Raw genomic sequence first — 18,965 nt, 5'->3', positions numbered from 1 at the left:
CCATTTTTAGAACAAACTAATGGAAGAGAGCCACCACAATCAAGCTCAAACTTGGGTCTCATAGGCAATGGGGAGTCTATAATGGGTCACATTATGGATGCTATGAAGCTCCTTATTGCCCCCATTAATGACAAACTCGAGCAGATATGTAAAAAGGTGGAAAACCTGGAGAAATTGGGTTTAGCTAAATTAGATATCCTTGAACATCTGGGTCCCCAAGTTACCCAAACCCCTTTGCATGCACCTACTGTGAATAAGGTTAATATGACTGCCACTAACACATCTAAATCACAGGTCCCATCCGCTAGAAATGTGGCCCCTACGGCAGCTACCGGTAAGCCCACTAATTTACATACCCATACCCCAGGTAACACTATAAATGGGCCTTCCTCTTCCTCTTCTTCTAGGGCAAGAGGAGGAGTGACAACGGGTCATACTTCAGTAAGCGGGAATCCACCAGCACGCAGCTACTATAATAATATCATTCCCGCAGTGATTAATCTCCCGCCAGAAAGTAGACCATACGTGGCAATCCTTGCCAATGTCCCAAAACTTAAACCCTCCCAATTTGAAAACAGCGAAACACTTAAAAACAAAATTTTGTACTGGCTTGTCCATAATTGTGGTTTCCCCCTAAGTGGGGCAAGCCAGATTCTCTCAACCCAAAGGGTAGGGTGGGTGGGCCCCAGTAAAAAGGAAATTAGTGGGGACTGTGTAATCATAAATTATAAAACCACTGAATGGGCAAGAGATTCCATCTTGAATGTGCCCATCCCCTCAGACAATGATTACAATACCACCTTGTTCCCATTAGACTACTTTTACAGAAATCTGGTGGGATTTAAGATTCCCGTGCAGAATTTTAAACACCCCAGAGCAATTAACACGCCTTATCCGCTAGTACAGCAGGCACCAGTGCAACCAGTTGGGTACCCTTTGACCTTTCATGACCCAAATAATCAGTATGCTCCACAGCAACCACCGAATTTATTCAGAATGCCAAACCCCGACTACTTTAATAACCATAATGTCCCTGGGCCGGGAACCAACATTTATGGTCAATATGCAGTCCCAACATCGAATAGATTTCAGATATTTAATTCTTTAGATGAAAATGACTGACTCTGGGATACCCCCGCCGAAGAACTACCTGTAAGTGAGGATCCTAGGTTGCTAGCCGTCGATATAGTTGGGGAACCTCCAACAGAGACCACTGTAATAAGCTCTAATGATCCAACCGTGATAGATGCCACCATATGTGCCGCTGAAAATCGTCTGGGAAACCCAATAATATCATCAGTCATTACAGTTACCGACCCACCCCAAGTAGCCTTAGAAGAGAACCTGAGGGCTATTACGTGGAATATAGCTGGGTTAGCTTCTAAGGTAAACACCCCCATATGGGCTGACTTTATTAAACAGGGTTATGACATAATCTGCCTGCAAGAAACTTGGGATAGGGCTGAAGTACACGTTGAGGGCTATACCTCCTTTAACGTGCAGGCTGTGGCATCCCAGGCTGGTCGAGCTAAGGGTGGACTTGTGACCCTGATATCCACCGCACTGACTGAGTTCTGTGTTAGTGATCATGTAGTCCTAGGAGAACATGCTTCTGTTCTGCGTATGGCCCATAGTGGATATAGAGACTTAATAATAGTGAACTTCTATAATAACATTGCGGGACACAAACAGGGAATGTTTATTTCTGATATAGAGCGGGCCATTGATGAGATTTTATTGAGTACACCCAAACCAGCTGCCATCCTATGGGTAGGAGATTTCAACATTAAATCATGTATCTATGCACTCAAGGGGGCATGTGGCCATAGGGAGGAGTACTCGGGAAGGGAAACAACATGTGTATATAATCATTTCCCGCATAACAACTATGGTAGTGCTCTGAATAACCTATTGGCTAAATACGACCTGGACCTCCTAGAATGCAATAAGAACACAAATAATTTTAGATGTCCGACATTCCATGGGAGGAATAGCCAATCATTTATTGATCATATTATGATATCTTGCTCCGTAGCTTATATCAATGTTTGGGTGATTGAACAAACGGTCAGTGATCACAATAGTGTAACTGTTGAACTATTGGGTTGGGGAATCAAAAGGAATACCTATGGTGAGCCAATTCAGGACATTGCTGCAGAAAGACCGAATGGGATGAGGGTGAAATGGACAAAAGTTGGCCCCACTAAACTTGTTGCCAATGTGATCACAAACTGCTGTGGAGAGGTCGAGTATTGCCTATCCCCGGAACCATGCCCACGAATCCTGTTATCTAAATTCCTAACTATTACAAAAACTATTGAGAGATCTTTGACACATAAAACCCGGAAATCAAGGAAAGTCAAGGAGGCGTGGTTTGATGACCATTGTGCTCAGTCATTAAAAAGGCTAAAAATTTCCCTGGATGCCACACCAAGAGACGTTTGTAAGATCAGGGAAGAGCGCCATAACTACAAAACTGTACTCTCCACTAGGAAGAAGGAATTGCAGGACGAGGCATGGGCAAAATTAGACCTGGCTGCAGATACTAAAGATCATAAACTTTTTTGGGACACTGTAAATAGTCCGTTCTTGAAGAACGACAACATCCCTGAACTTACCTCGCATGTTAGTTGTCAGGCTTGAATAGCACACTTCACTGGGATTTTTAATTCTGATTTTACCTCTGATTTTATTTCTGTTTCTAATTCCAATGTTTTAACTGATACACCAACCTGTTTTAAATGGGAGAAATTATTGTTTTCGGTGACATTAAATGAGGTGATTGAGGCAATTGAGAAGAGTAAGGGGGGGGAAAGCCCCGGGTCCGGACGGGGTCCCTGTGGACTTCTTCAAATCTGAGATTGCTTTATGGGCCCACATTTTAACCCGTTACTTTAATGCTGCAATCGAGGATAAGTTACCAACTTCATGGGGTCAATCTATTTTAGTGCCACTCTTCAAAAAGGGTTCTAGGGCTGAAGCACGAAACTATCGCCCAATTTCACTTTTAGACTCGTCGTTAAAGATTTTGAGTCGTGTACTTCTGGTGAGATTAGAGTCCTGGGCCGAAGACAATAATGTTCTTTCGCCTATTCAGTACGGGTTCCGAAAGGGTCTAGGAACTATGGAGCAGTGCGTGAACCTTGAACTTATTATCGGCAAGTACACAAAAGCCAAGGAGGGGAATTTGTTTATGTGCTTTGCCGATCTAAGTTCTGCATTCGATCTAGTGGAACACGCACTGCTCTGGCCAACACTACTTGCCATGGGCGCACCACCTGAAATCATCCACCTCTTGGCTAGAATGTATAGTAGTCTTTCAAGTAAGGTCAGATTCGGAACAGATGGTGAATGCACCCCCTTTTTTAAAATTGGTAGACGGATCCGACAAGGGTGCGTGCTTGCCCCCCTTTTATTCTCCCTTTTTATAAATAAGGTTGATCAATTTTTACAAGAATCTCACGCTGATGCCCCCATTATCAATGGAAAGCAAATACCCGTCCTTTTATACGCGGACGACGCGGTTCTGATTTCCAGAACCGCGAATGGGCTGCAAAAGTTAATTGAGAAGTTCCATATTTTTATTAAGGGCAGAAAGCTTAAAATTAACAAAGGTAAGACTATGACCATGACTTGTGGTAAGAAAATAAAGAAAAACAAGTCATTCTTTTTAGATGGGGATAAACTTGAGGCTGTCCAACATTTTTGCTACTTAGGTATTACCTTTTCAGGAGATGGGAGATGGGTAAACGAGCAATCCTGTGTTGGCCTGAAGATGACCAGAAATACAAATTGCATCTTCAGATTCGCCTCTAAACTGGGGGGTCGCAGAATCCAAGAGATGATTTCCATCTACAACTCAAGGTGCATGTCCTCTGCTCTGTATGGAGCAGGGATATGGGGATATAATCCTCAGATTGCCCTGTCCATCCAGCAAGAAGAAAATAAGTACCTGAAACGACTATTATGCCTCCCTGTTTCTGCGTCAAACGAGATTACCCACAGAGAGCTAGGCATAAATTATGTCACAGACCTGATTGCATTGCGTCCCCTGTCCCTATGGCGGTCCATATGGGCCAAAGAAGAAACCAGGTTTACCCAGGAAGTAATTCTGGACTGTATCAAACTGGATCGACATTCGAAAATCCCCTGACTAAAACACATTCACTCCTGGTATGAGACCCTCTTTGGTCAGGACATTTTTTAAAGATATTTTAACAGAATCGGTTTTAACAAAGCGTGACCTCAAAACCACCTATTTGGATCATGCAAAAGGGACCAGAATGAAGGAGTATGCAATGCAAAGTACGTTCAAATTATACTTGGAGTACAACCTTAGCACAGGACTCCCATCCTACCTTACATTCGTTAGCATTAATTCCCATCGCTTTGTTCTAGCACGCCTGAGGCTGGGAATAGTCCACCATTTGGTGGCTTTCCCTACTGTAAAAAAACCCGGGTTATGTCTGTGCCCATGCGATGGGAAATCTAAACAGAGCATCTGCCACTTTTTACTTTTTTGTAACTTTTATACTGGTTTCAGAAAGTTTTATCTGAAGCAATTATTTTTAGAACATAACATGTGCAATACAAGAGCCGCAATGCAATTGTTGTTTGACTTGGCTTCCCCGAATGTGTGTTATCGTGTGGCCACCTATATTCTAAAATGTATTTGGCATAGGAAATCAATTATTATATGATTTTTTCCTTCGTTACCCCAGTTTACCCGTTGGTCGTTACATCTTATGACTATTTGTGATTTACTGTTGAGCTATATTGTTTGTATGTGTATCTATTTATATGAATTTTATATTTATTCTGTATATTTACACTTGTCGAAAGTACCTTATGGTAATGAATGTCCCTCGGTTTTGCATTTTTGCACTGACGTTTGCACAAACTTTTATCACAAACAAATTGTTGCTAAAATGCCTAAGTGACCAAACAGACGTTACACTTTATTTTTAACCCTGCATATTTGCACATGTCAACTGCACTTTATGCATATAATAGGTCTTTCCGATTTTGCACTTTATATTGGCGTTTTTTTGCACTAACCTTTTCTCCAACAACTGCTGCTAAAACGTATACAGTGACCAAATTTAACTCTGTACCCAAATGAGATATACCTTATTGATTTAACAAGATTGGCATAGTTATTGATGTAATTTTAAATGTTTCATTTTTTTAACTTACATAAATATGATTTCTGTATTGATGTATGATGCTATATGGTTGTACCTGTACAAACCGAATAAAGCATTTTGAAATGAAATGAAATGACAGACAAGTTGGAGGTGCTAAGCCTGAAGATGTGATTGCTGAACTTCCTGGTAGAATAATTACTTTTATGAAGACTCTGATGCCCGAAGTGCGCGTTAATTGGGATAAGTTGTCTACATGTAAGCAGAAGAAAGATGAGACGGTGTCTGATATCTTTACGCGGTTTGAAGAGACTTTTGTAGATCACAGTGGTCAGGATATGGCTACCGAGGGTGGCCAGAGATTGTTCGTTGACAAGTTTGTACATAATTTGCTTCCTGCATTGTGCACTAAGTTGAAGGATTCCGAGAGTGCTTGGCCAGTCTCTACGTCAGCGCAAATTTTAGCTACGGCTCAGTACTATGAGAATAGGCGCAAAGATGAGTTAGAGAAAGCGGATAAGAAGGCCAAGGAATTGAAAACTAAGGTTCTTCTATAACAAGCTTATCCACCCCGTACTAATAGCGCGATTACCAGCAGCCTCAGCAATATTCGGGAAAATCGCAAAGGAACGAGTCTTCTCAACAGCGTTTTCCATATGGGCCTAATCAATGTGCGTATTGTAAAGAAGAGGGTCATTACAAGAATAGTTGTCCGGTTTTGTTGCAGCGCACGAATGGTGCTTCTGGGGTACGTGGTAGAGGTGCTCAACAAGTGCCTAGAGGTAGAGGTCGTGGACGGAATGTATGTCCTTTGCCTCCACAGAACTCGATGAACAGTTTTGATCAGCAGCAAAGTTCGTCTGGTAGGACAGCACAGTACTATGCTGATGATTACTATGTTGAAGGTGACGAAGTGAATGGTAATGATTGTCAGGACAGCCATGGATAAAGAGAGGGAGTTGTTTCAGTTCCAGTAGATCAGAGTGGACCTTACGTTGAGGGGATTACATCAGGTGTGTCAGAGCCTTTTCTGTTGGATACTGGTGCTACAAAGAGTTCTATTATGCACTCAAAACTCCCTGGCGCACCTTTGTCTGGCAAAATGAATGTTTCAGTAGGTTTTTCTGGTGCCCCGTTTAGGAACCCGATTTCTAGTCCTATGTCTCTTTCTGTTGGACCTTATGAATTTGAAGCACCCCTTATTCTGACGACAGGTTGTGGGGAGAACCTTTTAGGATTGGATTTTTTGAAAAGACTATATGCAACGTTGTATTGTTCTCCTTCGGGAGTACAACTTACACTGGGTAGGAAAGTGATCTCTCCGATGTATTTGTCGAAGGATACACTTCCGACAGAATTTTCTTCTCTTCCGGATACTCTTTGGGCTACTGGTCCTAATGATGTGGGTCTTTTGGAAATACCGCCATATGTTGTGACATTGAAAGCCAATGTTAGAATGCCACGCATTCCCCAATACAAGATCTCTAGCGAAGGTGAAAAGGCGTTGTTAGCGATCATTTATGATCTAATTGAAAAAGATGTAATTGAAGAGACAAGAGGCAACGTTTGTAATAGTCCTGTTCTGCCTGTTTTGAAGCGTACTGACCCTTCCCAGCCACCTGTTTACAGGTTCGTGATTGATCTTAGAGAGGTCAATAAAATAGTTGTGCCACAGTTTCCAGTTGTCCCTGATATCACTGCCCTATTGACTATGATTCCAGCTTCAGCCATTTGGTTCTCGGTGATTGACTTGAAGAATGCTTTCTTCAGCATCCCTATTGCCGAGGAGAGCAGGGATATTTTTGGCTTCAGTTTAGGAGGCTGAAGCTTCCGCTTCAAACGCGCTCCTCAAGGCTACTGTGAAAGTCCATCGATATACAGTCAGGCTTTAAAAACACAGCTTGACACGATTGTTTTTCCTGATGGCGCTACCCTTATTCAGTTCGTCGATGATTTGCTTGTCGCTGCAGATACTGAGGAGATTTGTAAAGAAGCCACCTTGTCGTTGTTGCGTCATTTATCTGATCTGCATCACAAAGTGTCTCTTTCAAAACTGCAATATTGTCGACAAGAAGTGACCTACTTAGGTCACCTCTTATCGAAGGAGGGAAGGAACCTGACCCCAGAAAGAATTCAGGCAATTGCAAAATTGAGTGTGCCAAGGACACAGAGAGAAGTATGTGCTTTCTTGGGCATTACATCATATTGCAGACAATGGATACCAAATTTTTCTTTGCTGGCCAAACCTTTGGTGGCATTAACTTGTAAAGACACACCGACTCCCGTTCCGTGGTCTGAAGATTGTCAGAAAAGTTTTTCCTAATTACGTGATGCCTTATGTTCGGCTCCTGTGTTGGGTACCCCCGACTACAGTAAGCCCTTTACACTGTACGTTCATGAGAAAGAAGGTTGTGCATTGTCAGTGCGGACACAGTCTTTTGGAGACAAGCAGCATCCATGCGTGTATTTTTCGTCGACTTTGGATCCGGTAGCTAAGGCGTTGCCAAGTTGCTTGAGACGATTCAGAAAAGGGGGTGGTGATGAACAGAGTGTCTGAATTAAGCAGACCACTCTTACCCAGTCCAAAGATCAGGGCTTGATCCATCACCGTTATTTATCTCACTGCACCATCCCAGTTCAGAACCTGGCTATATGCAAATCAGTCTGTCCCTGGCCCAGTGCATCATGGGAACAGGGCAGACTAAACTACCAAGCCAATTCTTCACCAGAAAGGAGACAAGCTACCGGGGACCGGTTTCTGGCATTTCAGCCGTCGTCGGGCCGGCTTGCTTGAATCCTGATGGTGCAGTGAGAAAGGGACTCATGTCTGAGTATACCCTGCCACACCTATAGTGGCCAAAAATGATTAAGAAAAGGGGGTGGTGATGAACAGAGTGTCTGAATTAAGCAGACCACTCTTACCCAGTCCAAAGATCAGGGCTTGATCCATCACCGTTATTTATCTCACTGCACCATCCCAGTTCAGAACCTGGCTATATGCAAATCAGTCTGTCCCTGGCCCAGTGCATCATGGGAACAGGGCAGACTAAACTACCAAGCCAATTCTTCACCAGAAAGGAGACAAGCTACCGGGGACTGGTTTCTGGCATTTCAGCCGTCGTCGGCCCGGCTTGCTTGAATCCTGATGGTGCAGTGAGAAAGGGACTTATGTCTGAGTATACCCTGCCACACCTATAGTGGCCAAAAACGATTCAGAAAAGGGGGTGGTGATGAACAGAGTGTCTGAATTAAGCAGACCACTCTTACCCAGTCCAAAGATCAGGGCTTGATCCATCACCGTTATTTATCTCACTGCACCATCCCAGTTCAGAACCTGGCTATATGCAAATCAGTCTGTCCCTGGCCCAGTGCATCATGGGAACAGGGCAGACTAAACTACCAAGCCAATGATGAAGAAAGTATGTGAAGGGCTAGGTATCCAACAAAAATTCCATGCTGCAAATCACCCCCAATCAGCTGGACTAGTAGAGTGCTATAATGGCACGCTAAAACTGAAATTGGCTAAGATACAAGCGAGTTCTGGTCTTAAATGGCCTGACGCTCTGCCTTTGGCACTCCTATCAACGAGAATGACTGTCCATTCGCGAGTGGGACTTAGGCTCCATGAAATTGTGTTCGGCAGTCTGGCCAACATATGGGGAGTGCCAAGGCCGACAAAATTCAGTGAAATCGAACACCCTGTACTGCTTGATTATTTGTATGAATTGACGGCTAAATTGCGTGTTTTACACCAACAGGTGCACAATACCCTGCCTCAGGTCTCTGAAGCTCCAGGACATCCTATCGATCCTGGATCATGGGTGCTGGTCAAGAACTTCCATCGGAAAAAGAATGATCAGCCCCGTTGGACCGGCCCTCACCTCGTCCTTCTCTCAACAAGATCAGCTGTTCGAGTGGAAGGGAAAAAGCACTGGATCCACGGCGTACACTGCAAGATGGTCCCGTTGCCTCTACCGTATGACCGGTGGGTCCAGGAGGGTATAGCTGACTCTGAGACTGAGACTGTGCCTCGTTTTCTGCCTTTTAGTGATGCACGTGTAAAAGGAAAAATTTCTGAACGAGAAAGTGACAATATTTTGCAAGCAGCTGTGCCACCGTCAATTCGATTGAACACTACAGAGCCTGAACTCTTGTTCTTGGCAGGGCCGTTTCTAGGTGTTTTGTCACCCTAGGCGAGAATTGAAAAATGCCGCCCCCTCCCTTTTACTACGATCTCTATCGCCCCCGTCATCCAGGCTAGAGGAATTATTCCATGTACCTGGAGAACACTGTATAGGCAACAGACGCTACTACATACATTGTCTCTCTCAGCATCATTGTAGATGAACCAGCCAGAGAGAACCCTTCCCAGCTCTGGTAAAAGGTCGAATCATGTGAGATCTCCAGGGACACCGTTCTGCCCACCCTTTGCACCAATCACTACTCTCTAAGCCCTATTGGTTCAATATCTCCATGTCTACCTTATTTTATTTATTAGGCCTGGCTAAACGCAGCAGCTTCTTAAAGACCTGTTGTAGCCAAGTCTACAAAATATCCACAGAATAGCCCGGAGGAGAATTTGCCTCTCCTACCTCTTGCTACTGGATGTTGGACAGGCCACATGAAGGGCCCGCTCCCCCTCTGCCCGACCAGGCCCGAGCCCGGTCCCTCAAGTGTCACACACCACCACTTTACGTTTCCCGTCCCCTCCGGGACCCCTGCCTCTGAACATCTCGACCCCTTGGGCCCGATCCACCACCGGCCCGCGCGCCCGACCCAGGCGCCATCTTGGACACTGCACCACGAGGCCGCGTGGCCTCCGATCGACCCTAACCCTGGGCCTGGCCAGGCCTCAGACATCCCGGCACCACCATCCACCCAGGATGTGAGCGGACTACTTGGCAGGTCAATGGGAGAAAGAGGTGTCGATGGCTCTCCCCCGCCAGGTACCGCTCGCCCCCAGCCTCCCCGGGCGCTGGCTCCACCCCCCTGCTGGGTGTCTGGACTCCCTCATCCCGGACCTCCCGACCTCCAAGTGCGAGGGTCCGGACATCAAAGGGCACCAGCCCTATAACTGGGGCAGCTCCAGAGCAGGAAGGCAGTTGTATCCTGGAGTCGAGAGACGCAGAGAAGAACTCATCCTTGACGGACTACTGGCGCTGCCGTAGCCCTGCCTTGTGAACTATCGTCCTGCCTGCTGGCGCTGCCGCAACCTTCGTAACCTTCATCGTCGTCGGGACCTGCTGGCGTGGCCGCGGACCGTTTGTAACTACCATCTTCATCGGGACCTGCTGGCTCCGCCGCGGACCGTCGCTTCCTTCATCCATCTCGGGACCTGCTGGCTCCGCCGCGGCCCATCCATCTAGAACGCCGAAGCTCGAGGATTGAGAGCTATTTCATCTATTGGTAACAAGACTGTCCCGCTACCCTTTTCCCAATCCAGAGACCAGAATCGAGGGGACCCCTGAGTCCAGACCTCCTTGTATCATTTTACCGTACTTGAAGAATTGCTTATAAAGTATCGTTGAACCTTATCCTGGTGTGGTGTACGTCTGTGGGGGGGAAGTTACTTGTCTGTACGATCGCTGGAGACGGCTCTCCCCGGAGACCTCTCCCCTTATCCTCGGCCGACCCTCCCGGTCCGTCTAACATTGGTGGCCAGCGGCGCGATCCGAATCACCGCATAATCGTACAGAGAGTAGCTCACCCCACGACGAGATCACGATGACAACAAAAGAAAGCGGATCCACCGAGAAATTTCAGATGGAGAAATTAGAAGAATACAGCCATCGGGAATTAAAACAATTCTGCATCGAACTAGGTATCGCTACCACCGGTCTAAGCACCAAAGACGATTTCAAGCATGCCCTGGAGTCCTGGGCAGAAACCGGGGCCGTCAGACCCCCGGACCAAAATGTCGCAGCAGCAGAAAAAGACACCACGGCTCCCGAGGAGCGAAGAACGGGTCTCTCGCAAGACGAGATCCAGGAACGAGAAAGGACACGACTACATGAACTAGAAATGGCCCGGCTCAAAATGGATGGTGAACTCAAGTTGGCCGAACAGAAACTGAGCTTAGAACATCTGCGGCTCCGAGAAGAAAGAGAGGAAAAACAGAGACAAAGAGAGCTCGAGGAAAAAAGACTGGCATATGAACACGAGCGCAAATTAGCTGAGATAGACTTACGCAAGCAGAACAAAGAATTAGGGGTGCCCGAGCAACCCCGCACCCCAGGAGCAACAGATAAAAAGGTACACATCCCCAAGGATGTCGTTCGAGAATACTTCCGAGAGGACGACATCCAGCAATGGTTCAAGGCCTACGAAATCGCTATGACCGCCCACCGGATCGACCGAAGCGACTGGGGAGCCGGTCTATGGGGGAGATTCCTCAATGAGGGCCGCGATGCCCTGCTACAGCTCCCGGACCATCAGATTACCTCCTATGACCACATGAAAGCTGCTCTCCTCACCCGCTATGGACTCACACCCGAGATGTACCGTCAGAGGTTCCGAGACTGCACCTGCATCCCGGGTACAACTTGGGTGGACTACGTGAACTATTTCAGCCGAGCCTTTGAGGGTTGGATCAAGGGGAGCAATGTCACCACTTACGAACAGCTCTTCAATCTCATGGTGTGGGAGCATCTATCAAACAATTGCTTCATCGAGCTCCGGCAGCACCTCCTCGACAGCAAATTGACTGATCCACGGCAGCTCGCAGCCGAGGCTGACCGGTGGGAAATCACCAGAGTAGGCCGAAATGGGTCCTATGAACAGAACCGAAACCACCACGGTCAGCACCGTCCCCGAGGAGGAGGAGGGGGCCAAGGACGAGGAAGAGACAACGCTCCGGCCACCCCCACTACCAGCACCACCCCCCCGGCCAACCGGGGCAGCGCCCCGGCACGACCGGGATATAGAGCCAATGTCACGTGCCACCGATGCCAGCGAGTCGGCCACTACGCCAACGACCCAAATTGTCCACAGAACCAGAGCCCGAGACCTCGCCAGGTGGCTGCCGCTGCCTTGGGGGAAGAGCAGATCTCCGAGGAGCAGGAAGAATATGAGCAAGAACACCAAGAATGGGAGCCAGCCGCCATGGCTCTAGCATGCTTAGGGGGGAAAGACATGGTCCCGCGGGTCCCCCTACCCGCTAACACCCGGAAGTACAGCCAATGGGTGAGCATCAATGGACGCCGGGCCGAAGCCCTACGTGACACCGGGGCCAGTATAACAGCCGTCCGCTGTCACCTGGTGACCCCAGAACAGATCCTACCAAACATTCTCTGCCCTGTCCGTTCAGCCGATAATTCGGAGAGTCTGTGTCGGATGGCCTGCGTCCCCTTCGAGTGGGGAGGAGTCTCTGGCATGTTGAAGCTGACGGTCCGAGATGACGCCCCCGTAGACTGTCTCCTGGGGAATGACCTTGAAAGCTCTCCGTGGGCCGCAGTAGAGCGAAGAGAACACCTGGGGATGTTGGGCATCCCGGACTGGGCGTGCGTCACCACCCGGTCCATGGCCGCCCGTGCCAATCCCCAACCCGAAGAACCTGAATGGCCGGCACCTCCTCCCCCGGTCGCTCCAGTAGAAGACACCGACCGTGCCGTCCCCCCGGAACCAGCTCCCGAGGGACTCGCTCAACCTCCGGACCTTTCCGGACTGGATCAGTGGCATCAAGAGGGGGGACCCACCCAAGAGCAGTTTCGCCAAGAACAGAAGACCTGTCCCTCCCTCGAGGGACTCCGCCAACAAGCCCTCGCTCAGAGCGCAGGGGATACTTCCGGAACACATTGGGTCTATTGGGACAATGATTTGCTATACAGTGAACAAAAAATCGCAGAGTTAGGGGCCAGTCGAGTGCTAGTGGTGCCCCTCTGTTTTAGAGACTTCTTGCTGAACCTGGCCCACGATGTCCCCCTGGCTGGCCACCTGGGCCAAGATAAAACCTACAGCCGCCTGGTGACCCACTTCTTCTGGCCGAAAATGAGGAATGATGTACTCCAGCATTGCCGATCTTGCCCCACATGCCAAGCCAGTGGGAAGAGCGGCCGCAAACTGAAAGCCCCCCTGCAACCATTTCCAGTGGTCACCACCCCGTTCGAGAGGGTGGGGATAGACATTGTGGGGCCCCTCGACCCCCGTACAGCACAAGGACATCGGTTCATCCTGGTACTGGTGGACCACGCCACCCGCTACCCTGAGGCTGTTCCCCTGCGAACTGTGACAGCCCCGGTAGTCGGACGGGCCCTGATGGGGATCTTCTCCCGTGTGGGTTTCCCCCGGGAAGTCGTCAGTGACCGAGGCACAAACTTTATTTCAAAATACATGAAATCCCTCTGGCAACAGTGTGGGGTCACCTACCGATTCACGACCCCCTATCACCCTCAAGGAAATGGACTCGTTGAGCGGTTCAACCGCACGCTCAAAGGGATGATTGGGGGGTTGGAAGAACCCCTCCGTCGCCAGTGGGATGTGCTACTACCGTGCCTTCTCTTCGCCTACCGAGAAGTCCCCAAGAAATCCCTCGGCTTCAGCCCGTTCGAACTCTTGTATGGACATCCGGTGCGAGGGCTGCTCAGCCTAATCAAGGAAGGCTGGGAAATGCCCCCTCTAAAGAACCCCCCAGATGTCTTCAAATACCTTCTAACCCTCCGCAACCAGACTCGACGATTCAGGGAAATGGCAAAAGCAAACTTGGAGGCCAGTCAAGAAGACATGAAAAAGTGGTATGACCAAAATGCCTCCTCCATCGAATTTGAACCCGGCCAACAAGTATGGGTGATGTCCCCCACCGAACCATGCGCCCTGCAAGACAAGTGGACGGGGCCCTTCAAAGTAGTCGAGCGCAAGGGCCCTGTCACCTATCTCATCGACATGGAATCTTCACGGAACCCCCTCCGGGTCCTCCACGCTAATAGACTGAAACCCCATTTCGTGCGGTCAGAACTCAGCCTCCTGATGGCCACAGACAATGGAGCCGAAGAAGACTCTGAACCCCTCCCTGACCTCCTACGGACTCGGGAGAAAGACGGCTCCGTGGACGGGGTCCGGCTCTCGGAGGCCCTCACCCTGGAACAACGCCAAGAATGTCGAGACCTTCTGCTGCAGTTCGCCAGCCTGTTCTCCCTCACGCCAGGTGTCACCTCCTGGTGTGTGCACGACGTGGACACGGGGGACAGCCCCCCTATCCGCCACCGGGCCTACCGCGTACCAGATCGGGTACGGGCCTGCATCCAAGAAGAGGTGACCAAGATGCTCACTCTCGGGGTCATTGAGCCCTCAGACAGCCCCTGGGCCAGCCCAGTAGTACTGGTCCCCAAAGCAGCCACCCCCGGCACAACACCGGAACTCCGGTTCTGCGTCGACTACCGGGGCTTGAATGCGGTCACCAGAACAGATGCACATCCCATCCCCCGGGCAGATGAACTAATCGACCGCATGGGAGCTGCCCGCTTCCTCAGCATTTTCGACCTGACGGCGGGCTACTGGCAGATCGGCCTCACACCCCGGGCCCAAGAACGATCTGCATTTTCCACTCCTGACGGCCATTATCATTTCAAAGTCATGCCCTTCGGCATGAAGAAGGCCCCAGCAACATTTCAGCGACTCGTTAACCAGGTCTTGGCCGGACTCGAAGGATTCAGTGCCGCCTACCTAGACGACATCGCTGTATACAGCCACCACTGGTCCGACCACCTCCATCACCTCCGAGAGGTGCTACAGGCCCTTCAGCGAGCTGGCCTCACGATCAAGGCCAGCAAATGCCAGATTGGTCAGGGGTCCGTGACCTACCTCGGACACCAGGTGGGAAGCGGCCTGGTGGCCCCTCTGCAGCTCAAGATCGCCGCCATCCAGTCCTGGCAGCCCCCCATCACCCAGACCGAGGTGCGCGCCTTTCTGGGACTCACGGGCTATTACCGACGGTTCGTGAAGGACTATGGTAGCATAGTGGGGCACCTCACAGAACTCACGTCCAAAAACCAACCAAAGAAGGTCAACTGGACCCCAGATTGTCAAACAGCCTTCGAACAACTGAAGGCCGCCATGTGCTCCGCCCCCGTGCTCCAAGCCCCCGACTTCAGCCGGGAATTCGTCGTCCAGACGGATGCCTCCGACCACGGCATTGGGGCGGTCCTGTCTCAATTGAACCCCGAAGGCCTTGATCAGCCAGTGGCCTTCATCAGCAGGCGACTCCTGCCTCGAGAACAACGCTGGAGCACCATCGAGAGGGAGGCCTTCGCCGTGGTATGGGCCCTCAAAAAGCTCCGGCCCTACCTCTTTGGCACACACTTTCGGGTTCAGACCGACCATCGACCCCTGCAGTGGCTGATGCAGATGCGGGGGGAGAACCCAAAACTACTACGTTGGTCCATCTCCCTACAGGGGATGGACTTTACTGTGGAACACCGACCTGGGCAAGACCACGCCAACGCGGATGGCCTGTCACGCTTTTTCCGCCTCGACGAGGAGAGTCCCCAAGAGGATGGGTGACTCTCCCCGCCTTCAGCTGGGGGGGACGCATGTTGGACAGGCCACATGAAGGGCCCGCTCCCCCTCTGCCCGACCAGGCCCGAGCCCGGTCCCTCAAGTGTCACACACCACCACTTCACGTTTCCCGTCCCCTCCGGGACCCCTGCCTCTGAACATCTCGACCCCTTGGGCCCGATCCACCACCGGCCCGCGCGCCCGACCCAGGCGCCATCTTGGACACTGCACCACGAGGCCGCGTGGCCTCCGATCGACCCTAACCCTGGGCCTGGCCAGGCCTCAGACATCCCGGCACCACCATCCACCCAGGAGGTGAGCGGACTACTTGGCAGGTCAATGGGAGAAAGAGGTGTCGATGGCTCTCCCCCGCCAGGTACCGCTCGCCCCCAGCCTCCCCGGGCGCTGGCTCCACCCCCCTGCTGGGTGTCTGGACTCCCTCATCCCGGACCTCCCGACCTCCAAGTGCGAGGGTCCGGACATCAAAGGGCACCAGCCCTATAACTGGGGCAGCTCCAGAGCAGGAAGGCAGTTGTATCCTGGAGTCGAGAGACGCAGAGAAGAACTCATCCTTGACGGACTACTGGCGCTGCCGTAGCCCTGCCTTGTGAACTATCGTCCTGCCTGCTGGCGCTGCCGCAACCTTCGTAACCTTCATCGTCGTCGGGACCTGCTGGCGTGGCCGCGGACCGTTTGTAACTACCATCTTCATCGGGACCTGCTGGCTCCGCCGCGGACCGTCGCTTTCTTCATCCATCTCGGGACCTGCTGGCTCCGCCGCGGCCCGTCCATCTAGAACGCCGAAGCTCGAGGATTGAGAGCTATTTCATCTATTGGTAACAAGACTGTCCCGCTACCCTTTTCCCAATCCAGAGACCAGAATCGAGGGGACCCCTGAGTCCAGACCTCCTTGTATCATTTTACCGTACTTGAAGAATTGCTTATAAAGTATCGTTGAACCTTATCCTGGTGTGGTGTACGTCTGTGGGGGGGAAGTTACTTGTCTGTACGATCGCTGGAGACGGCTCTCCCCGGAGACCTCTCCCCTTATCCTCGGCCGACCCTCCCGGTCCGTCTAACACTGGATGTTTAATGCACCACTCCTGCTTCCATTGCAATGCAGGACGGATTATTGTGCATCTCAAAAGCACAGGGAATTCTTGCACATTATGTTTTCCATTTTATGTGTGCATTGCATACAGAAAGAAAATCGGTTTTTTTTCTGTGCATCAGGCTTCTTTGCTCTTTTTGTCAGGAAATGTGCATGAGTCATACACACACATATTTTCAAAAACTTCTATCCAAACATCCCAGAAATCTAAAATATAATGGCATTGGCTAAACGAATAGGTCTGGCATTGCATGAAGCACAGGCACTCACATATACAGTTTAAATATTTTGCACGCATACAGTTTAAATAATTTGCACATTAACATCAGTTCTATTGGCTTTGCCAAAGCTTGTGGCTCAGAGGCTCGCTATCTTCTTTTTATTTTTTTCGGATGCCTCCACGCACGTCTTTAGTGCTAGCTAGGAGCAGCTTCTCCTTATTGCCTCCATGTTTCCACTCCTGGCTTTTGTTTTAAAAAGTATAATCAAGGTTAGGGCCTGCTGCTGCAACAAACAAATGAAACCCACGCCAACATCAATATCCCTCACAGTTGTGCGCCCGTCTCTGGGGCCGTGAGGACCGAGATGAGTTCATAGACTCACTCACAGGCCTTTTTTAAAATTACAAGTAAGGACTCATAACAAATATTTTGCATGTTCGCAGTCACATGCAGCAGGCCTGAATGATGATGTTCTAACTTCTTACTCACCTGTGGTCACTTCCACACGCAAGTCCGCTCTAGTACAACATACCCTGGAATCGGATGTACAGTTTGCAGGCTCCGAGGCTCGTGGTGCACTGCTGGCTCGTGGTCCTGCTGCTGCCTGCATGTTTTTTGCCACCCCCCACCTTTTGCCGCCCTAGGCGGCTGCCTAGTCCTGCCTAATGGCAGAAACGGCCCTGGTTCTTGGGGTGCAGCTGAAGACGTTAGGTCGACAGTTCTGGTCGGTCTAAGGGAGTTGCCCTGGACTGACAGAAGCATCCCTTAGCATAGAACACCCTACCGCCACGGGCAGCAATTTAGAGAGGGTGGAGTTTCTCGAGATGGAGAGACCTGCCAAACAGATGAACTTTAAAGCCAGAATGTGTATATTGATGACAAAGAAACAATTTTTGATATTATGTATTTTCATGTTGCTTAGTGTAATGACGTTTTTAATAGGATATGTTTTATTCTCTTTTCAAATGACCTTTCCACCCACTACACAGCCCACACCTCCTTCTACTGATTCGTCGCATTCTTTTCACCCTCTGCCTGAGCATGAGTCCACTAGAAGATTAGAGTTCATCAATAACTCCTTCATTCAGCTTTTACACCAACACCAATTAGTAGTGAACACAACAAATTGTTGGGTGTGTGGTCTTATGCCACATACAACAGATAAGGGTATCCCATACTTGGTCTTACCATTCAGTTACAATGGTTCTTTGTGGGCTTTTCAGGCGATGTTCATATATGCCATCGAACCATATCCCCCACGTTCCACGAAAAGTAACTCGAGCAACAAGGCTTTGGTGGTGGGAATCATGAATATGAGCAGAAACATTGACTCGTACAGAACGATTCCCAGAGATGAGTTACAAGCTTACGATAGATGGAATGTAACAGGATATGGAGTTACTCTGAGTGAGAACCAGCGAGCAAAGAGATCCTCCCCGATTTGGATTGTACCCCATCAGGGTCACCTATGTCTGCAAGGTCATGGCAAGAATCCCAGAGCTCAGTTAGGGAAAAGTATCTGCACTGAAACATATGTTTTTGCATCTTGAACTTCCCCTTTGTTCCTAGCAGCTAAGGGTACCTATTTCATCTGCTATGATAGAGCCTATACATGGTTGCCCCCTGACTTCGTGGGCATATGTTTTGTTTCGTTCCTGTTGCCTCCCACCTATATGGCCGCGGCAGATTACCATAAGACAAGGATAGTTAGAGGTGTCATCAGTAAAGAAGACACTGCAGGACAAGAATTTGGAGATTTCGTAAAGGGTTTTCTGCCGTTTTGGGGGCCTATGGTGAACAGCAGGAACATAAGGCAATTGACAAGGGTGGTTGAATCCACCGTAGTTGAAACCGCTGGCGCCCTTAGTAACTTGACGGCTGAGCTCCAGTAGGATCGCCTTATGACTCTTCAGAACAGGGTCGCGTTAGACGTCATACTTGCAGACCGAGGTGGGGTATGTAAAGTAATCCAATCAAGTTGCTGTGTGTTCATCCCAGATA

The sequence above is a fragment of the Lissotriton vulgaris genome, chromosome 2_1 (assembly GCF_964263255.1).
Source record: "Lissotriton vulgaris chromosome 2_1, aLisVul1.2, whole genome shotgun sequence".
Lineage (NCBI taxonomy): Eukaryota > Metazoa > Chordata > Amphibia > Caudata > Salamandridae > Lissotriton > Lissotriton vulgaris.
This window is presented reverse-complemented; position numbering follows the sequence as displayed.